General features: G+C 53.5%; 1 protein-coding gene across 2 annotated transcripts in view; it reads left to right on the forward strand.

The window, feature by feature from the left end:
* The first annotated feature begins 5419 nt into the window (after positions 1 to 5419).
* Positions 5420 to 22635, forward strand: part of LOC119967885 (centromere protein Q-like) — a 70285-nt gene continuing 53069 nt past the window's right edge. Inside the window, exon 1 of one of the 2 annotated variants that reach the window (XM_038800974.1) lies at positions 5420 to 5555. The gene's annotated coding sequence lies outside the window, so the exon portion shown is untranslated. Of the gene's footprint in view, positions 5556 to 10127; positions 10307 to 22635 lie in introns of those variants that run through there. The other variant, XM_038800975.1, reaches the window with a different exon arrangement.

Raw genomic sequence — 22635 nt, forward strand, 5'->3', positions numbered from 1 at the left:
CTGACAGTGCAGCACTCCTCAGTACTGACAAGTGCAGCACTCCCTCAGTACTGAACCTCTGACAGTGCAGCACTCCGTCAGTACTGATGCTGTGACAGTGCAACACTCCCTCAGTGGTGACCCTCTGACAGTGCAGCACTCCCTCAGTACTGACCCTCTGACAGTGCCGCACTCCCTCAGTACTGACCCTCTGACAGTGCAGCACTCCCTCAGTACTGACCCTCTGACAATGCAGCACTCCCTCAGTACTGATGCTGTGACAGTGCAGCACTCCCTCAGTACTGACCCTCTGACAGTTCGGCACTCCCTCAGCACTGACCCTCTGACAGTGCGGCACTCCCTCAGTACTGACCCTCTGACAGTGCATCAACTCCTCAGCACTGAGCCTCTGACAGTGTGGCACTCCCTCAGTACTGACCCTCTGACAGTGCAGCACTCCCTCAGTACTGAGCCTCTGACAGTGCGGCACTCCCTCAGTTCTGACCCTCTGACAGTGCAGCACTCCCTCAGTACTGACCATCAGACAGTGCAGCAACTCCTCAGTACTGAGCCTCTGACAGTGTGGCACTCCCTCAGTTGTGACCCTCTGACAGTGCACCACTCCCTCAGTACTGACTCTCTGACAGTGCAGCGCTCCCTCAGTACTGACACTCTGACAGTGCAGCACTCCCTCAGTACTGACCCTCTGACAGTGCAGCACTCCCTCAGTACTGACCCTCTGACAGCGCAGCACTCTCTCAGTACTGACACTCCGACAGTGCAGCACTCCCTCTCTATTAACCCTGTGACAGTGCAGCATTCCCTCAGTAATGAACCTCTGATAGTGCGGCACTCCCTCAGTCCTGACCCTCTGACAGTGCAGCACTCCCTCAGTACTGACCCTCTGACAGTGCAGCACTCCCTCAGTACTGAGCCTCTGACAGTGCGGTACTCCCTCAGTTCTGAGCCTCTGTCAGTGCAGTGCTCCCTCAGTACTGACCCTCTGACAGTGCGGCACTCCCTCAGTCCTGACACTCTGACAGTGCAGCACTCCCTCAGTACTGACCCTCTGACAGTGCAGCACTCACTCAGTACTGACCCTCTGACAGTGCAGCACTCCCTCAGTGTTGACCCTCTGACAGTGCGGCACTCACTCAGCACTGACACTCGGACAGTGCAGCATTCCCTCAGTACTGACGCTCTGACAGTGCGACACTCACTCAGTACTGACCCTGTGACAGTGCGGCACTCCCTCAGTACTGACTCTCCGACAGTGCAGCACTCCCTCAGTACTGACCCTCTGAAAGTGCAGCACTCCCTCAGTGTTGACCCTCTGACAGTGCAGCACTCCCTCAGTACTGACCTTCTGACAGTTCCGTACTCCATCAGTACTGACCCTCTGACAGTTGAGCACTCCATCAGTACTGACCCTCTGACAGTGCAACACTCCCTCAGTGCTGGTGCTCTGACAGTGCAGCACTCATTAAGTACTGACCCTCTGACAGTGCAGCACTCCCCCAGTACTGACCCTCCGACAGTGCAGCACTCCCTCAGTACTGACCCTCCGACAGTGCAGCACTCCCTCTCTATTAACCCTGTGACAGTGCAGCAACTCCTCAGTACTGAGCCTCTGACAGTGTGGCACTCCCTCAGTTCTGACCCTCTGACAGTGCACCACTCCCTCAGTACTGACTCTCTGACAGTGCAGCGCTCCCTCAGTACTGACACTCTGACAGTGCAGCACTCCCTCAGTACTGACCCTCTGACAGTGCAGCACTCCCTCAGTACTGACCCTCTGACAGTGCAGCACTCTCTCAGTACTGACACTCCGACAGTGCAGCAGTCCCTCAGTATTGACCCTCTGACAGTGCAGCACTCCCTTAGTACTGACCCTCTGCAGTGCAGCACTCCCTCAATACCGACCCTCTGATAGTGCAGCACCCCCTCAGTACTGACCCTCTGACAGTGCAGCACTCCCTCAGTACTGACCCTCTGACAGTGCAGCACTCCCTCAGTACTGAGCCTCTGACAGTGCAGCACTCCCTCAGTACTGACCCTCCGACAGTGCAGCACTCCCTCTCTATTAACCCTGTGACAGTGCAGCATTCCCTCAGTAATGAACCTCTGATAGTGCGGCACTCCCTCAGTCCTGACCCTCTGACAGTGCAGCACTCCCTCAGTACTGACCCTCTGACAGAGCAGCACTCCCTCAGTACTGAGCCTCTGACAGTGCGGTACTCCCTCAGTTCTGAGCCTCTGTCAGTGCAGTGCTCCCTCAGTACTGACCCTCTGACAGTGCGGCACTCCCTCAGTCCTGACACTCTGACAGTGCAGCACTCCCTCAGTACTGACCCTCTGACAGTGCAGCACTCACTCAGTACTGACCCTCTGACAGTGCAGCACTCCCTCAGTGTTGACCCTCTGACAGTGCGGCACTCCCTCAGCACTGACACTCGGACAGTGCAGCACTCCCTCAGTACTGACCCTCTGACAGTGCGACACTCACTCAGTACTGACCCTCTGACAGTGCGGCACTCCCTCAGTACTGACTCTCCGACAGTGCAGCACTCCCTCAGTACTGACCCTCTGACAGTGCAGCACTCCCTCAGTACTGACCCTCTGACAGTGCAGCACTCCCTTAGTACTGACCCTCTGCAGTGCAGCACTCCCTGAATACCGACCCTCTGATAGTGCAGCACTCCCTCAGTACTGACCCTCTGACAGTGCAGCACTCCCTCAGTACTGACTCTCTGACAGTGCAGCACTCCCTCAGTACTGACCCTCCGACAGTGCAGCACTCCCTCTCTATTAACCCTGTGACAGTGCAGCATTCCCTCAGTAATGAACCTCTGATAGTGCGGCACTCCCTCAGTCCTGACCCTCTGACAGTGCAGCACTCCCTCAGTACTGACCCTCTGACAGTGCAGCACTCCCTCAGTACTGAGCCTCTGACAGTGCGGTACTCCCTCAGTTCTGAGCCTCTGTCAGTGTAGTGCTCCCTCAGTACTGACCCTCTGACAGTGCGGCACTCCCTCAGTACTGACCCTCTGACAGTGCAGCACTCACTCAGTACTGACCCTCTGACAGTGCAGCACTCCCTCAGTATTGACCCTCTGACAGTGCGGCACTCCCTCAGCACTGACACTCGGACAGTGCAGCACTCCCTCAGTACTGACCCTCTGACAGTGCGGCACTCCCTCAGTACTGACCCTCTGACAGTGCAGCACTCCCTCAGTACTGACCCTCTGACAGTGCAGCACTCCCTCAGTACTGACCTCTTGACAGTGCAGCACTCCCTCAGTACTGACCCTCTGACAGTGCGGCACTCCCTCAGTACTGACCCTCTGACAGTGCAGCAGTCCCTCAGTACTTGACCCTCTGACAGTGCAGCACTCCCTCAGTACTGACCCTCTGACAGTGCAGCACTCCCTCAGATACTGACCCTCTGACAGTGCAGCACTCCCTCAGTACTGACCCTCTGACAGTGCAGCACTCCCTCAGTACTGACCCTCTGACAGTGCAGCACTCCCTCGTACTGACCCTCGTGACAGTGCAGCATTCCCTCAGTAATGAACCTCTGATAGTGCGGCACTCCCTCAGTCCTGACCCTCTGACAGTGCAGAGCTCCCTCAGTACTGACCCTCTGACAGTGCAGCACTCCCTCAGTACTGAGCCTCTGACAGTGCGGTACTCCCTCAGTTCTGAGCCTCTGACAGTGCAGCACTCCCTCAGTACTGACCCTCTGACAGTGCGGCACTCCGTCAGTCCTGACACTCTGACAGTGCAGCACTCACTCAGTACTGACCCTCTGACAGGGCGGCACTCACTCAGTACTGACCCTGTGACAGTGCGGCACTCCCTCAGTACTGACTCTCCGACAGTGCAGCACTCCCTCAGTACTGACTCTTTGACAGTGCAGCACTCCCTCAGTACTGACCCTCACAGTGCAGCACTCCCTCAGTCCTGACCCTCTGACAGTGCAGCACTCCCTCAGTACTGACCCTCTGAAAGTGCAGCACTCCCTCAGTGTTGACCCTCTGACAGTTCCGCACTCCATCAGCACTGACCCTCTGACAGTTGAGCACTCCATCAGTACTGACCCTCTGACAGTGCGGCACTCCATCAGTACTGACCCTCTGACAGTGCAGCACTCCCTCAGTACTGATGCTCTGACAGTGCAGCACTAACTCAGTACTGACCCTCTGACAGTGCAGCACTCCCTCAGTACTGATGCTCTGACAGTGCAGCACTCACTCAGTACTGACATTCTGACAGTGTAGCACTCCCTCAGCACAGACCCTCTGACAGTGCAGCGCTGCCTCAGTACTGACCCTCTGACAGTGCAGCACTCCCTCAGTGTTGACCCTCTGACAGTGCAACACTCCCTCAGTACGGACACTCTGAAAGTGCATCAGTCCCTCAGCACTGACCCTCAGAGACTGCAACACTCCCTCAGTACTGATGCTGTGACAGTGCAGCACTCCCTCAGTACTGACCCTCTGACAGTGCAGCGCACCCTCAGTACTGACCCTCTGACAGTGCAGCACACCCTCAGTACTGACCCTCTGACAGTGCAGCACTCCCTCAGTACTGACGCTCTGACAGTGCAGCATTCCCTCAGTAATGAACCTCTGATAGTGCGACACTCCCTCAGTCCTGACCCTCTGACAGTGCAGCACCCCCTCAGTACTGACCCTCTAACAGTCCAGCACTCCCTCAGTACTGACCCTCTGTTAGTGCAGCTCTCCCTCGGTTCTGACGCTCTGACAGTGCAGCACTCTCTCAGTACTGACCCTCTGACAGTGCGGCACTCCCTCAGTACTGACCCTCTGACAGTCCAGCACTCCCTCAGTACTGACCCTCTGTTCGTGCAGCTCTCCCTCGGTACTGACTCTCTGACAGTGCTGCACTTCCTCAGTACTGACCCTCTGACAGTGCAGCACTCCCTCAGTACTGACCCTCTGACAGTGCTCCACTCCCTCAGTGCTGACCCTTGAGCACTATTGCATTCGGTTCTAATGGCCCCTTGATATCCATGCACTCCACATCTGTGTTGGAATGCGTCCACAGACTGACCTCTCAAACCTTCTCATCACAATAACCTTCTGCAGCCTTATAAATGTCTCAGTTATCATCTCCTGCAACCCCGATCCTCCCACTGAGAGTTCTGCTCTCCCTCAAATCCAGCCCTCCCACCCAACCCAATGAAACCATCCACCATTGGCGGCGGTGTCCGGCGTTGATGGGGCCCCACATTCTGGAATTTGCAAGCTAAACCTCCCCTCCTGCTTTCAGATTCTCCTTCAAACATCAAATCATGGACTAAGCTGTGGGTAGCCTGTGCTCCCATTTCCTGTGCTGGCAGGGTCTGAAGTTGCTGTTTGAGGTAACCACACTGTGGGGCATTTTCTCTGTGTTGACGTTGCTCTGTGAATGCAAGATGTTGTTGTTGTTGTTGGGAGTTTCTCCCTGTTTGGTTCCTGTCCACTGTGTGGGGCTGTGGAGGCCCCATCTGTCAAAACTGTGCAGCTGACGGAGGGAAAGGCAGAGAAACAGGACTGAATTGTGTCAGGAAGGTACGTCTCTACCCTCTACCCTCCTTTACCTTTACAACCATGTTTCCAGAAGCTGCTGTGACAATGTGTGGAGTGTGGAGATGGTGGGTCTGTCTCAGTCTGAGTTTGTACCCTCTCTCTCTCTCTCTGCTATTTTAGATATATTGTGTACAAATAGCACACCGCAGTGTTTGAAACCCCAATCAGTTATCAATTCCTTGTGAAAGTCTGTCTGGACACATCTGTCCAGCCTAAAGCCCCTGAGTTAGCATGCCCAGGAGTGGAGCACTCAGCATGGGGCACTGTTCTAATTGAGGCCCCTGCTGCAGGCCTGTGTTCAGACCTCACCAGCTGCCAAATCTGTACACAGGACACCCAAATGTGTACCGGCAGCTCTTCTGTTTAAGAAAAGGAAACATCACTTCTTTTTGGACGGTAATTAATCATTTTTTGGCACTTTATCCGCCCTCTTTCTGATGAAAACAGTTTTTGTATTTTAAAAATACAAACTGTTGCTTCCCTCGGCATGCAGTCATTTTGTAACGTTGCAAATCAGTCAGAACCACAAAAGGACAGGAGGAGGCCCCATTCAGCCCCTTCTCCAGCCTATTACACAGGAACAGGAGGGGGCCCCATTCAGCCCCTTCTCCAGCCTGTTACACAGGAACAGGAGGGGGCCCCATTCAGCCCCTTCTCCAGCCTGTTACACAGGAACAGGAGGGGGCCCCATTCAGCCCCTTCTCCAGCCTGTTACACAGGAACAGGAGGCCCCATTCAGCCCCTTCTCCAGCCTGTTACACAGGAACAGGAGGTGGCCCCATTCAGTCCCTTCTCCAGCCTGTTACACAGGAACAGGAGGCCCCATTCAGCCCCTTCTCCAGCCTGTTACACTGGAACAGGAGGAGGCCCCATTCAGCCCCTTCTCCAGCCTGTTACACAGGAACAGGAGGAGGCCCCATTCAGCCCCTTCTCCAGCCTGTTACACAGGAACAGGAGGAGGCCCCATTCAGCCCCTTCCCCAGCCTGTTACACAGGAACAGGAGGAGGCCCCATTCAGCCCCTTCCCCAGCCTGTTACACAGGAACAGGAGGGGGCCCCATTCAGCGTGTTACACAGGAACAGGAGGAGGCCCCATTCAGCCCCTTCCCCAGCCTGTTACACAGGAACAGGAGGAGGCCCCATTCAGCCCCTTCTCCAGCCTGTTACACAGGAACAGGAGGAGGCCCCATTCAGCCCCTTCTCCAGCCTGTTACACAGGAACAGGAGGAGGCCCCATTCAGCCCCTTCTCCAGCCTGTTGCACAGGAACAGGAGGAGGCCTCATTCAGCCCTTCTCCAGCCTGTTGCACAGGAACAGGAGGAGGCCATTCAGCCCCTTCTCCAGCCTGTTCCACAGGAACAGGAGGAGGCCATTCAGCCCCTTCTCCAGCCTGTTGCACAGGAACAGGAGGCCATTCAGCCCCTTCTCCAGCCTGTTACACAGGAACAGGAGGATGCCCCATTCAGCCCCTTCTCTAGCCCGTTACACAGGAACACTAGAAGGCTATGAAGCATCTCGTGGTCTGTTGTGCAGGAACAAGTGGAGACCCTCTAGCCTGTTAGAACATCAACGATCCAAATCAAAACACAATCAATTGTACATTATTCTAGGATTTGTGATGCGCTCTCCTTCTGCTGGCTGACCAAGGCTGGAATTTGGCTCCCTAGTTCCAACTTCAACATCCCTCCCTATCTCTGTAACCTCCTCCAGACCCTACAACCCTCCCTATCTCTGTAACCTCCTCCAGGCCCTAGAGCCCTCCCTATCTCTGTAACCTCCTCCAGCCCCGACAACACTCCCAATCTCTGTAGCCACCTCCAGCCCCCTACACCCCTCCCTATCTCTGTAACCTCCTCCAGCCCCTACACCCTCCCTATCTCTGTAACCTCCTCCAGCCCCTACACCCTCCCTATCTCTGTAACCTCCTCCAGCCCCTACACCCTCCCTATCTCTGTAACCTCCTCCAGCCCCGACAACTCTCCCTATCCCTATAACCTCCTCCAGCCCCTACAACCCTCCCTATCTCTGTAACCTCCTCCAGCCCCGACAACCCTCCCTTTCTCTGTAACCTCCTCCAGCCCCTACAACCCTATCTATCTCTGTAACCTCCGCCAGCCCCTACAACCCTCCTCCAGCCCCTACAACCCTCCCTATCTCTGTAACCTCCTCCAGCCCCTACAACCCTCCCTATCTCTGTAACCTCCTCCAGCCCCGACAACCTTCCCTATCTCAGTAACCTCCTCCAGCCCCTACAACGCTCCCTATCTCTGTAACCTCCTCCAGCCCTCCCTATCTCTGTAACCTCCTCCAACCCTCCCTATCTCTCTAACCTCCTCATCTCTCTAACCTCCTCCAGCCCCTACAACCCTCCCTATCTCTGTCACCTCCTCGTCCCTACAACCCTCCCTATCTCTGTAACCTTCTACAGTCCCTACAATGCTCCCTATCTCTGTAACCTCCTCCAGCCCCGACAACCCTCCCAATCTCTGTAACCTCCTCCAGCCCCGACAACCCTCCCAATCTCTGTAACCTTCTCCAATCCCTACAACCCTCCCAATCTCTGTAACCTTCTCCAATCCCTACAACCCTCCCTGTCTCTGTAACCTCCTCCAGCCCCGACAACCCTCCCAATCTCTGTAACCTTCTCCAATCCCGACAACCCTCCCTATCTCTGTAACCTACTCCAGTCCCTACAACTCTCCCTCTCTAGAACATAGAACAGTACGGCACAGAACAGGCCCTTCGGCCCTCGATGTTGTGCCGAGCAATGATCACCCTACTGAAACCCACATCCACCCTATACCCGTAACCCAACAACCCCCCGCTTAACCTTACTTTTTAGGACACTACGTGCAATTTAGCATGGCCAATCCACCTAACCCGCACATCTTTGGACTGTGGGAGGAAACCAGAGCACCCAGAGGAAACCCACGCACACAGGGGGAGGACGTGCAGACTCCGCACAGACATGGCCCAACCGGGAATCGAACCTAGGACCCTGGATCTGTGAAGCATTTATGCTAACCACCATGCTACCCTCCCTATATCTGTAACCTCCAGCCCCTAGAACCTTCCCTATATCTGAAACCTCCTCCCGTTCCCACAACCCTCCCAATCTTTGTTACCTAGTCCAGCCGCTACAACCCTCCCAATCTCTGTAACCTCCTCCAGCCCGAACAACCATCCCTATCTCTGTAACCCCCTCCAGACCTGACAACCCTCCCTATCCCTCTAACCTCCTCCAGCCCCTACAACCCTCCCTATCTCTGTAACCTCCAGACCCTACAACCCTCCCTATCTCTGTAACCTCCTCCAGGCCCTACAGCCCTCCCTACCTCTGTAACCTCCTCCAGCCCCTACACCCCTACCTATCTCTGTAACCTCCTCCAGCCCGACAACCCTCCCTATGTAACCTCCCCCAGCCCCTACAACCCTCCCCATCTCTGTAACCTCCTCCAGCCCGACAACCCTCCCTATCTCTGTAACCTCCTCCAGCCCCTACAACCCTCCCTATCTCTGTAACCTCCTCCAGACCCTACAACCCTCCCTATCTCTGTAACCTCCTCCAGGCCCTAGAGCCCTCCCTATCTCTGTAACCTCCTCCAGCCCCGACAACACTCCCAATCTCTGTAGCCACCTCCAGCCCCTCCACCCTCCCTATCTCTGTAACCTCCTCCAGCCCCTACACCCTCCCTATCTCTGTAACCTCCTCCAGCCCCGACAACTCTCCCTATCCCTATAACCTCCTCCAGCCCCGACAACCCTCCCTATCTCTGTAACCTCCTCCAGCCCGACAACCCTCCCTATGTAACCTCCCCCAGCCCCTACAACCCTCCCCATCTCTGTAACCTCCTCCAGCCCGACAACCCTCCCTATCTCTGTAACCTCCTCCAGCCCCTACAACCCACCCTATCTCTGTAACCTCCTCCAGCCCCGACAACCCTCCCTATCTCTGTAACCTCCTCCAGCCCCTACAACCCTCCCTATCTCTGTAACCTCCTCCTGTCCCTATAACCCTCCCTTTCTCCAACCTCCTCCAGCCCCTACAGCCCTTTCTCTGTAACCTCCTCCAGCCCATACAATCTTCCCTATCTCTGTAACCCCCTCCAGACCTGACAACCCTCCCTATCCCTCTAACCTCCTTCAGTTCCTACAACCCTCCCTATCTCTGTAACCTCCTCCAGCCCCTACAACCCTCCCTATCTCTGTAACCTCCTCCAGCCCCTCCATCCCTCCCTCTCTCTGTAACCTCCTCCAGCCCCTACAACCCTCCCTATCTCTGTAACCTCCTCCAGCCCCTACAACCCTCCCTATCTCTGTAACCTCCTCCAGCCCCTACAACCCTTCCTATCTCTGTAACCTCCTCCAGTCCCTACATCCCTCCCTCTCTCTGTAACCTCCTCCAGCCCCGACAACCCTCCCTATCTCTGTAGCCTCCCCTCCTGCTTTCAGATTCTCCTTCAAACATCAAATCATGGACTAAGCTGTGGGCAGCCTGTGCTCCCATTTCCTGTGCTGGCAGGGTCTGAAGTTGCTGTTTGAGGTAACCACACTGTGGGGCATTTTCTCTGTGTTGAAGTTGCTCTGTGAATGCAAGATGTTGTTGTTGTTGTTGGGAGTTTCTTCCTGTTTGGTCCCTGTCCACTGTGTGGGGCTGTGGAGGCCCCATCTGTCAAAACTGTGCAGCTGACGGAGGGAAAGGCAGTGAAACAGGACTGAATTGTGTCAGGAAGGTACGTCTCTGCTCTCTACCCTCCTTTACCTTTACAACCATGTTTCCAGAAGCTGCTGTGACAATGTGTGGAGTGTGGAGATGGTGGGTCTGTCTCAGTCTGAGTTTGTATCCTCTCTCTCTCTCTGTGCTATTTTAGATATATTGTGTACAAATAGCACACCGCAGTGTTTGAAACCCCAATCAGTTATCAATTCCTTGTGAAAGTCTGTCTGGACACATCTGTCCAGCCTAAAGCCCCTGAGTTAGCATGCCCAGGAGTGGAGCACTCAACATGGGGCACTGTTCTAATTGAGGCCCCTGCTTCAGGCCTGTGTTCAGACCTCACCAGCTGCCAAATCTGTACACAGGACACCCGAATGTGCCCTGTTTTGAAAAAGAGAAGTTTGTTTGCTCTCTGCACTGTTACCAGCTTCCCACCGCTGTTGGGAAAAGAAATGCAATTTTAAATTATGTATCTTTGTATTGGTCAACATGAGAAATAAGATAATGTTTTAAGGGTAACAGGTTAAGAGGTTACAGAGATGAAAATGAAATGAAATGAAAACCGCTTATTGTCACGAGTAGGCTTTAATGAAGTTACTGTGAAAAGGGTTGTCGTGGCTGGAGGAGGTTACAGAGATAGGGAGGGGTGTAGGGGCCAGAGGAGGTTACAGAGATAGGGAGAGTTGTAGGGACTGGAGGAGGTTACAGTGATAGGGAGGGTTGTAGGGACTGGGGGTGGTTACAGAGATAGGGAGGGTTGTCGTGGCTGGAGGAGGTTACAGAGATAGGGAGGGTTGTAGGGACTGGAGGAGGTTACAGAGATAGGGAGGGTTGTAGGGGCTGGGGGTGGTTACAGAGATAGGGAGGGTTGTCGTGGCTGGAGGAGGTTACAGAGATAGGGAGGGTTGTAGGGACTGGGGGTGGTTACAGAGATAGGGAGGGTTGTCGTGGCTGGAGGAGGTTACAGTGATAGGGAGGGTTGTAGGGACTGGGGGTGGTTACAGAGATAGGGAGGGTTGTCGTGGCTGGAGGAGGTTACAGAGATAGGGAGGGTTGTAGGGACTGGAGGAGGTTACAGAGATAGGGAGGGTTGTAGGGGCTGGGGGTGGTTACAGAGATAGGGAGGGTTGTCGTGGCTGGAGGAGATTACAGAGGTAGGGAGGGTTGTAGGGACTGGGGGTGGTTACAGAGATAGGGAGGGTTGTAGGGGCTGGAGGAGGTTACAGAGATAGGGAGGGTTGTAGGGGCTGGAGGAGGTTACAGAGATAGGGAGGGTTGTAGGGGCTGGAGGAGGTTACAGAGATGGGGAGGGTTGTAGGAGGTTACAGAGATGGGGAGGGTTGTAGGAGGTTACAGAGATGGGGAGGGTTGTAGGGGGCTGGGGGTGGTTACAGAGATAGGGAGGGTTGTAGGGGCTAGAGGAGGTTACAGAGATAGGGAGGGTTGTAGGGGCTGGAGGAGGTTACAGAGATGGGGAGGGTTGTAGGAGGTTACAGAGATGGGGAGGGTTGTAGGGGGCTGGGGGTGGTTACAGAGATAGGGAGGGTTGTAGGGGCTGGAGGAGGTTACAGAGATAGGGAGGTTTGTAGGGACTGGAGGAGGTTACAGAGATAGGGAGGGTTGTAGGGGACTGGGGGTGGTTACAGAAATAGGGAGGGTTGAAGGAGCTGGAGGAGGTTACAGAGAATGGGAGGGTTGTAGCGACTGGAGGAGGTTACAGAGATAGGGAGGGATGTCGGTGCTGGAGGAGGTTACAGAGATAGGGAGGGTTGTAGGGGCTGAGGGTGGTTACAGAGATAGGGAGGGTTGTAGGGGCTGGGGGAGGTTACAGAGATAGGGAGGGTTGTAGGGGCTGAGGGTTGTTACAGAGATAGGGAGGGTTGTAGGGGCTGGGGGTTACAGAGATAGGGAGGGTTGTAGGGGCTGGGGTGGTTACAGAGATAGGGAGGGTTGTAGGGACTGGAGGAGGTTACAGAGATAGGGAGTGTTGTAGGGGCTGGGGTTGGTTACAGAGATAGGGAGGGATGTTGGGGCTGGAGGAGGTTACAGTGATAGGGAGGGTTGTAGGAGCTGGAAGAGATTACAGAGATAGGGAGGGTTGTAGGGGCTGGAGGAGGTTACAGAGATAGGGAGGGGTGTACGGGCTGGAGGAGGTTACAGAGATAGGGAGGGTTGTAGGGGCTGGAAGAGGTTACAGAGACGGAGGGGTGTAGGGGCCAGAGGAGGTTACAGAGACAGGGAGGGGTCTAGGTGCTGGAAGAGGTTGCAGAGATAGGGAGGGTTGTAGGGGCTTGAGGAGGTTACAGAGACAGGGAGGGGTGTAGGGGCCAGAGGAGGTTACAGAGATAGGGAGGGGTGTAGGGGCCAGAGGAGGTTACAGAGATAGTGAGGGGTCTAGGTGCTGCAAGAGGTGACAGAGACAGGGAGGGGTGATGGGCAACCCCTTTACGTGCCTGGAAGGGTAAAACCTATTGGTAAATTAATGCTGGACATTTGGTGGAGTTGGTTAAGTCCAACTGTGTTGTTGTTGTGGTTAGAGAGGGCTCCGGCATGATGAATAAATACTAACAGCAAGGGTGAGGCTCAGCCACAAGGACCCACATCTCTGAGGGACGCGCTTGCCTTTGCTCTTAATTTTAACTGTGTCACCATATGTGATATTGTAAAGCACATAAAGGGTTAATGTAATGTTACTACTCTAATCTCTAGATGGTGCTATAGAGCAACCATATACATATCAAATGCCTCCTTGACTTCTGGAAGATAGATGGAGGGAAAAAGACAGAGTAGTTGTGAGATAGTTGAACAAATAGCGTAGTTAATAAATTAGCTTTGTTTATTAAACACAGCTTGCTGTTCTTTGTTAACACTACAACCTTCACCATCCTGAAAGAACTAAAACAAAGAACATTACAAACTGGAAGCCAGGGCACTGAATAGTGATCAGCTCACATATCTGCCAGGTGAAGCAGGACAGGACAAGGGAGTTACAAAGCTGCAAGTTTCTGAAGAAACAAGATACCCCCCAGATATCCAAGGAATTGGGACAGAAAGAAAGTTTATGATGATAGAAGTTAAGTGAACAGAGCCCACGGTATTGTTCAGAAGAATTCAAGGATGAGTAAACAGAGTGTGTTGAGTTTTTTTTAATGAAAAAAAATTCCAATTAAGAGGCAATTTAGCGTGGCCAATCCACCCATCGCGCAAATCTTTGGGTTGTGGGGGTAAGACCCATGCAGACGTAGGGAGAATGTGCAAACTCCACATTGACAGTGACCCGGGGTTGGGATTGAACCCCGGTCCTCGGCGCCGTGAGGCAGCAATGCTAACCACTGTGCCACTCCAAAGTGCACTGAGTTAAAGAGACAGTTGCAGTAACTAGATGTAAAAGTGGAACAGCAGACTTCAGAGGTAAATGAAACTTTTCATGCCATTTTAATACAGTCTGGGAAGGGGGGGGGGGGGGCGATTCTCCGAGCCCCGCGCGGGCCGGAGAATCGCCGCCACCACGCCCTGACGCCGGCGCGTGATTCTCCGAGGTGCGGAGAATCAGTGCCATTTGCACGCAGGCCGCTGGAATTGGTGGAGCCGTTCACCCCTGGTCGCTGCCGACGCGAACTCTGCACGAACTGACCGGGGGGGGGGGGGGGGGGGGGGGGGGGGGGGGGGGGGGGGGGGTGGCCTGTGGGGGGAGCTCCGTCCCCAGGGGGGGGCCTCTGTTGGGGTCTGAACCGCGATCGGGGCCCACTGATCGGTGGGTCGGCCACTTCACCCCCCTCCTCCCCCCGGGGCTACTTTCCTGCGCGGCTGGCCCTTGAACACCGACGCCATGTTGAGTTGGAGCCGGCGCACTGAAACAGTCCCCCGCGCATGCGCAGGTTGACGCAGCCCAACTGCGTATGCGCGGGTTGACGCAGCCCAACTGCGTATGCGCGGGTTGATGCAGCCCAACTGCGTATGCGCGGGTTGGCACGGCGCCCATTTGGTGCCGGGAAGGGAGGCTCGAGCGGCGTGATCCGTGGGTTTCTTCCGGGTGCTCCGGTTTCCTCCCACAGTCCAAAGACGTGCTTGTTAGGTAAATTGGACATTCTGAATTCCCCCTCAGTGTACCCGGACAGGCGTCGGAATGTGGCGATTAGGGATTTTCACAGTAACTTCATTACAGTGTTAATGGAAGCCTACTTGTGACACAAATAAAGATTATTATTACCAGGAACAGGAGGAGGCCATTAACCCCCCCCCCCCCCTCCCTCCCCCCTTCGAACCTGTCGCCCAGAAACAGGCCATTCAGCCCTTCAAACCTGTAACACAGGAACAGGGGGAGGCAGTTCGCTCCCTCAAACCTCCTCCACTGCCTGCACCCTTCCCTATCTCATCTCTTCCAGCCTTGACAATCCCTGCCTCTCTGCTCTCATCTATTCCCAGCATCTGTTCAAACCCTCCGCCCGCCAGCCACAATTTCGGTACTTCTAGCCGGCTGTGACTTTAGCTGCCTGTGGATGAGAAATGCGAGTGTTCAATTTGTGTCTGAATTTACAAGTTTATGAAGGCCGAGTTGCTGAAACGGATGGTGAAATCAGATTAACAGGCAAGAACCAATGGCAGAGATTTAAGGCATTTTTTTTTAATAACTCCCAACAAGATATATATTCCATTGAGAAAGTCTCTGCAAGGAGAATCCATCATCCGTGAGTAGCTGAGGAGATTCGGGGTAGTATCAAGCTGAGAGAAACAGCGGAGCAATGCTGTTAAGATCAGTGGTCAGCCTGAACACCGGGAACTTTAAAAAAACAAATTTAGAGCACTCAATTCTTTTTTTCCCAATTGAGGGGCAATTTAGCGAGGCCAATCCACCTAATGTGCACATCTTTGGGTTGTGGGGGTGAGACTGTGCAAACTCCACATGGACAGTGACCCAGGGCCAGGATCGGACCCGGGACCTCAGCGCCGTGAGGCAGCAGTGCTAACCACTGCGCCACCGTGCCGACCCACTGGGAACGTTTTTTTGCAAAACCCACGGAGGATAGTTTAAAACAATGAGTGAAATTAGAGAACGGGATCAAACTACCAAGAAATATAATCGGTAACATCTTCCCGCAATATATAAAAAGGAGCTGGAGTGAGGATTGAACCCTTGGAGGAAGGGGCTGGGGAATGAACAATGGGAAATGAGGAATTAGCAGAGACTTTGAGCAAGTATTTAGTTTCCCTCTGCACAGGTCCAGACACAAAAAGCATCCAAAGAACAGCAGTAATTCAGAAGGCAGAATCGAGAAGTGGAACTAAAAACTATCGATATGTGGAGAGGTAGGATAAACCCAGCTTGTTCTCACTGGAACGACGGAGGTTGAGGGGCGACTTGATCGAGGTTTACAAAATTGAGTGGCATGGACAGAGTGGATAGTCAGAAGTGGAAGAGTCACTTATTAGGGAACATAGGTTTAAGGTGCGAGGGGCAAAGTTCAGAGCAGATGTGCGAGGGAAGTGTTTTACACAGAGGGTGGTGGGTGCCTGGAATGCGCTGCCGGGAAAGGGAAATAGTGACGTTTAGGAGACATCTTGATGAATACATGACGAATAATAATCTTGGTGTCACAAGTCGGCTTACATTAACACTGCAATGAAGCTACTGTGAAAAGCCCCTAGTCGCCACATCCCGGCGCCTGTTCGGGTACACAGAGGGAGAATTCAGAATGTCCAATCCACCTAACAAGCACGTCGTTCAGGACTGTGGGAGGAAACCGGAGCACCCGGAGGAAACCCAAGCAGACACGGGGAGAGCGTGCAGACTCCGCACAGACAGTGACCCAAGCCGAGAATCGAACCTGGGACACTGGCGCTGTGAAGCAATAGTGCTAACCTACCGTGAATAGGATGGGAATATGGGATAAGGAGCCCGGATGTGCAGAAGGTTTTAGTTTGGACAGGCATCATGATCGGCCCAGGCACGGAGGGCTGTACTGTTGTTTGTTCACTGGGGAAAATGTATGAGAAAACCGAACAGGACTGAAGGCTGACATGTCCTCTGGGCCCGATGGCCTGCAGCCCAGGATATTGAAAGAACTGGCTCGGTCATAGAAGGCAGAGAGTAGCGATGGAAGGGTGCTTTTCTAATTGAAGGGCTGTGACTAGTGGTGTTCCGCAGGGATCAGTGCTGGGACCTTTGCTGTTCATAGTATATATCAATGATTTGGAGGAAAATGTAACTGGTCTGATTAGTAAGTTTGCGGACGACACAAAGGTTGGTGGAATTGTGGATAGCGATGAGGACTGTCAGAGGATACAGCAGGATTTAGATCGTTTGGAGACTTGGGCGGAGTGATGGCAGATGGAGTTTAATCCGGACAAATGTGAGGTAATGCATTTTGGAAGGTCTAATACAGGTAGGGAATATACAGTGAATGGTAGAACCCTCGTGTATTGACAGTCAGAGAGATCTAGGTGTAAAGGTCCACAGGTCACTGAAAGGGGCAACACAGGTGGAGAAGGTTGTCAAGAAGGCATACGGCATGCTTGCCTTCATTGGCCGGGGCATTGAGTATAAAAATTGGCAAGTCATGTTGCAGCTGTATAGAACCTTAGGCCACACTTGGAGTACAGTGTTCAATTCTGGTCGCCACACTACCAGAAGGATGTGGAGGATTTAGAGAGGGTGCAGAAGAGATTTACCAGGAAGTTGCCTGGTATGGAGGGCATTAGCTATGAGGAGAAGTTGAATAAACTTGGTTTGTTCTCACTGGAGTTTGAGGGGCGACGTGATAGGGGTCTACAAAATTATGAGGGGCATAGACAGAGTGGATAGTCGGAGACCTTTTCCCAGGGTAGATGGGTCAATTACTGGGGGGGGCATAGGTTTAAGGTGCGAGGGGCAAGGTTTAGAGTAAATGTACGAGGCAAATTTTTTACACAGAGGGTAGTGGGTGCCTGGAACTCGCTGCCGGAGGAGGTGGTGGAAGCGGGGACGATAGTGACGTTTAAGGGGCATCTTGACAAATACATGAATAGGATGGGAATAGAGGGATCGGACCCAAGAAGTGCAGATGATTTTAGTTTAGACGGGCAGCATGGTTGGCACGGGCTTGGAGGGCCGAAGGGCCTGTTCCTGTTCTTTGTACTACAGAGGTAGTGGATGCATTGGTGGTAATCGTCCAACATTTCCGACATTCTGGAAAGATCCCAGTGGATTGAACAATGGCAGATATAACCCCTCTTCAAGAACAGGGGGGGACTGAAAGCGGGAAATATCAGGCCAGTTCATCTCACATCTGTCATTACAGACAGTGCGAGAATCCAGTTTTAAAATGTTTTTATTGAAGTTTTTACATTTCATGCACTGTGCATTCGGTAAGGATAAATGCGTTGGTTACAATGTTCTGGTCATTTTCCCACCCCGCTTAATTGGTTATTTCAGGGTCCTTTCCTGGGTCCCTTACTGTACAATGGGTAGTTATCTGCTGTTTACATGCGAGGTGCTCCCCTTCCCTCCGCTGGAACAAGCTGGTGAATGGCCTCCACGCTTTTTTTGGAAGCCTTCCTCTGACCCTCGGGTGGTGTATTTGATCTTATCCAGGTGGAGAAGTTCCGAGAGGTCAGCTGTGGGTGGCGTTGCCGATCGCCAGCCGAGCAGGATTCTCCGGCGTACGATCAGGGAAGCGAAGGCCAGGGCATCGGCCCTCTTTCCCCCCCCCCCCCCCCCCCACCCCCGCCCGCCAATGAATAGTTCTGGTCGGTCCGTTACCAGAACGCTTGGGCATGGCTCTACCCTCAACCCCACAGCCCTTGGACATTGCCTCGAAGAAGGTTGACCGGTGCCCAACAAGCCTGGAGCGTGCCCAGAACATGTGGGTGTGGTTGGCCGGGCCTCCTTGGCACCGTTCACATTTGTCCACCACCGCCAGGGAAGAACCTGCTCATTCGGGTTCTGGTCAGGTGAGCTCTTGTGCACCACTTTCAACTGCATGAGGCTGAGCCTTGGCCCTGCACAGTGCTTCGCTCCAGAGTCCCCACCCTGTTTCCTCCCATTTTCCCCGTGTCTCGTCCAGTGGGGAGCCTCCTTAAAGGTTCCCACGGTTTCCTCTCCCGGACTGTCCCCGTCCGGTAACTCCTCCTGATTGCTTTTCGGGGTCCGTGAGTAAGCTGTCGTCTCCTTGCGAAGAAAGGTTTTGCCGTTAGGATGTTGAAGTTTGTTTCAGTCCCTCTGTAAGCATCCTCCAAGGTTGCTGGTCTGTCTTCCGTGTAAACGTTCTCCCCGTCAGTGTCCAACCCCGCTCCTCCCTGGTCCTATTTCCTCCTCTCAAAGGTGGCGTTGAGCAAGGCTGGTACAAATGTACGGTTGCTGCAGGTGGGGGCCATGATGGGCACTTCCTTCAGACCGAAACGCTGCCTCATTTGGTTCCAAATTCTCAGGGTAGCTGCCACCACTGGGCTTGCTGTGTGTTTTGCTGGCAGGGATGGGAGCACTGCCGTGGCTAGGGCCTGGAAGGTTATTCCTGTGCAGGAGTTCTCATCCATCCTCACCCATTCCGTGTCTGGCTCCTTCACCCATCCCCTCACTCCTTCAACCGTGACTGCCCAGTGGTAGTATTACAAGTTATGGGGGACAGGCCCCCCTATGTTTCTTCTTCTTCTGTTTTGGGGATTCCCCACCCCATAATAATCATCTTGTCTATTGAATGGAAAAAGGCCTTAGGGATATAGATTGGTATAGACCTGAAGAGGAACCTGGGCCGTACGTACAGCTTGATCATCTGTACACTTCCTGTCAGGGAAAACAGGAGTGCGTTCCATCTCAGTCGGTTACTTTCTCCGCCGGACTGGCCAGGTTCCACTTGTAGATCCGTGTCCAGTCTTGGCCAATCTGGATCCCAGCTAGTGGAATTTACTTTGGCCTAGTTTAAATGGCTGTCCTTCCAGCTCTGTCCCTCCAGCTCTAACCCTCCCACTGTCGGGCTCACTGGGAATACGCTTTTGCCCGGGATGGGTCTGTAGCCCAAGAAGGCTCCGAACTCTCCCAGGAGCTTCATGATTCCTTTCGTTCCGCTTTGCAGGTCCGAGGTCTGGAGGAGCAGGCCATCACATAGAGCTAGACTCTGCTCTCTGCCGATTCCCTTCCAGCATCTCGCCACTCTCCGGACGATCGGCGGCGGCTCGATTGCCAGGGCAAACCAGAGCAGGCACAGCGGGTATCCCTGCCTTGTGCCTCTGTGCGGATTGAAGTATTTGGAGCTGGTGGTATTGGTCCGTACGCTTGCCTTGGGGCGTCGTACAGGGGTTTCACCCATGAGGTGAACCCTGTTCCTCTCCCAAACGGCTCTGGTACCTCAAAGAGGTATTTCCACTCGACTGTCGAAAGCCTTTCCTATATCCAGGGAGACGGTCACCTCTGGTGTTTCCCCCCCCCCCCCCCCCCCCCCCCCCAGATAGAGTCATCACGTTCAGCAGTCGTTTGATGTTCGCAGTTAGCTGTCGACCCTGAACAAAGCCTATCATAAAAGTAATAATCTTTATTAGGATCACAAGTTCTGCAATGAAGTAACGCTTAGCCAGGGCTTTTGCGAATATTTTCCAGTCTCTTTTGTTGCCCATCCCTTATTGCCCTTGAGTTGACTGCTTAGCAAATTTAGCAGACAGTGGGGATAAATGGGTGTTTCTCTGGTTGACGATCAGTGGCTAGTGGTGTGCCTCAGGGAATCCTTGTTGGGACCACAACTGTTTACAATTTACCGAGATGATTTGAGTTGGGGACCAAGTGCAATGTGTCAGAATTCACAGATGAACTAAGATAAGCGATAGAGCAAAGTGCGCAGAGGACACTGAAAGTTTTACAGAGTGGGCAAGGGTCTGGAGTTCAATGTTGGTAAATGTGAGATCATCCATTTGGGTAGGAATAATATTTAACTGGTGAAAAATTACAGCACGCCGCCGCGCAGAGGGACCTGGGCGCCCTTGTACATGAATCGCAAAAAAGTTGGTTTGCAGATGCAGCAGGTAATTACGATGGCAAATGGAATTCTGTCCTTCGTTGCGAGAGGGATGGAGTTTAAAAGCAGGGAGGTTATGTTGGCAGCTGTTCAGGTTGCTGGTGAGGCTACACCTGGATTACTGTGTACAGTTTTGGTCTCCTTGCTTGAGAAAGGATGCTCTGGCGCTGGAAGGGATGCAGAGGAGATTCACGAGGTTGATTCCGGAGTTGAGAGGATTGGGTTATGAGGAGAGACTGAGTAGACTGGGACTATATTCATTGGAATTTGGAAGAATGAAGGGGGGGGGGGGATCTTATAGAAACATATCAAGTTCTGAAGGGGATAGGGTAGAAGCAGGGAGGTTGAAACTAGAACTAGAGGGTATAGCTGCAAAATAAGAGAGAGCAGATTTAGAACTGAGTTGAAGAGGAACGTCTTCACCCAAAGGTTTGTGAATCTGTGAATTCCCTGCCCAGTTGAGGCTTCCTCGTTGAATGTTTTTAAGGTAAAGATAGATAGATTTTTGAACAGTAAAGGAATTAAGGATTATGGAGAGTGGGCAGGGAAGTGGAGCTGCGTCCACAAAAGAGATCAGCCATGGTCTTATTGCATGGCGGAGCAGGCTCAAGGGGCCAGATTACATAGAATTTACAGTGCAGAAGGAGGCCATTCGGCCCATCGAGCCTGCACCAGCTCTTGGAAAGAGCACCCCACTTAAGCCCCACACCTCCACCTTATCCCCATAATGTGGAGATGCCGGCGTTGGACTGGGGTGAGCACAGTAAGAAGTCTTACAACACCAGGTTAAAGTCCTACAGGTTTGTTTCAAACACGTGCTTTCGGAGCGCAGCTCCTTCCTCACCTGAGGAACAACACCTCTTGGTGTTGTAAGACTTCTTACTGTGCTTATCCCCATAAGCCTAGTAACCCCACTTTTTTTTTAAGTTTGTTTTTATTCAAAATTTTACAAACCACTACAGAAAGAAAACAAAAAAGAACATAATAATAATAAAGAAAAGCGAATTAACAACTTAACAAGGTGGGGTATCTGCCCTTTACAAGTAAAGTCAATCCACCACACGTACCCCCCCCCCCCCCCCCGGTTTGCCGCTGCTGCTGACCTCCACTTAATGTTCCGCGAGAAAGTCAAGGAAACGGTTGCCACCGCCTGGAGAACCCCAGCAAGGACCCTCTTCGGCCAAACTTTATCCTTTCTAAACTTAGAAAACCCAGCCATGTCACTGACCCAAGTCTCCACACTTGGGGGTTTCGCTTCCCTCCACATTAACAAGAGCCGTCTCCGGGCTACCAAGGAGGCAAAGGCCAAGACTCCGGCCTCTTTCGGCTCCTGCACTCCCGGATCTTCTGACACCCCAAATATCGCTATCCCCCAGCTCGGCTTTACCCGAGTGTCCAAGACCTTGGACGTAGCGTTTGCAAAGCCTCTCCAGAATTCTGTAAGTGCCGGGCATGCTCAAAACATATGGACATGGTTTGCTGGGCTCCCTGAACACCTCACACACCTGTCCTCCACCCCAAAGAACTCGATCATTCTCGCCACTGTTATGTGCGCCTGATGCACCACCTTAAACTGAACCAGGCTCAGCCTGGCACAAGATGAGGAGGAATTGACTCTGCCCAGGGCGTCTGCCCACAGGCCCTCATCCAGCTCCTCACCCAGCTCCTCCTCCCACTTACCCTTCAGCTCTTCCACCGAGGCCTCCTGCAGCCCCTGGTATATGTCCGATACCTTTCCGTCCCCTCCCCACACGCCCGCGACCACCCAGTCCTGTATCCTCTGGGCCGGTAGCAGCGGGAATTCCCCCACCTGCTTCCTCAGGAAAGCCCGGACCTGCAGGTACCTAAAGGTATTCCCTGGGGGCAACCCAAATTTCTCTTCCAGCACCCCCAGGCTAGCAAACGTCCCGTCAATAAACACGTCCCCCATCCTTTTGATACCCGCTCTGTGCCAGCTTAGGAACCCACCGTCTATTCTACCTGGAACGAACCTGTGATTGTTCCGTATCGGGGTCCAGACTGAGGCCCCCCCCCCCCCCCGTGCCATCTCCACTGACCCCAGATCCTCAATGTCGCCATCACCACCGGGCCCGTGGTGTACTGTGTCGGCGGGAGCGGCAGCGGTGCCGTTATCAAGGCCCCCAGGCTAGTATCCCTGCAAGATGCCTCCTCCAACCGCTTCCACACCGCCCCCTCCCTCTACTACCCATTTACGAATCATGGATATATTCGCTGCCCAGTAATAGCTGCAGAAGTTCGGCAGCGCCAGCCCCCCCCCCCCCCCCCCCCCCCCCGACTGTGCTCTCACGTGGGGGCCTGTTTGCCCACACAAATCCCGCAATAATCCTGTTCTCCCTCCTGGGGA

Source organism: Scyliorhinus canicula, chromosome 6 (assembly GCF_902713615.1).
Source record: "Scyliorhinus canicula chromosome 6, sScyCan1.1, whole genome shotgun sequence".
In the NCBI taxonomy this organism is placed as follows: Eukaryota; Metazoa; Chordata; class Chondrichthyes; order Carcharhiniformes; family Scyliorhinidae; genus Scyliorhinus; species Scyliorhinus canicula.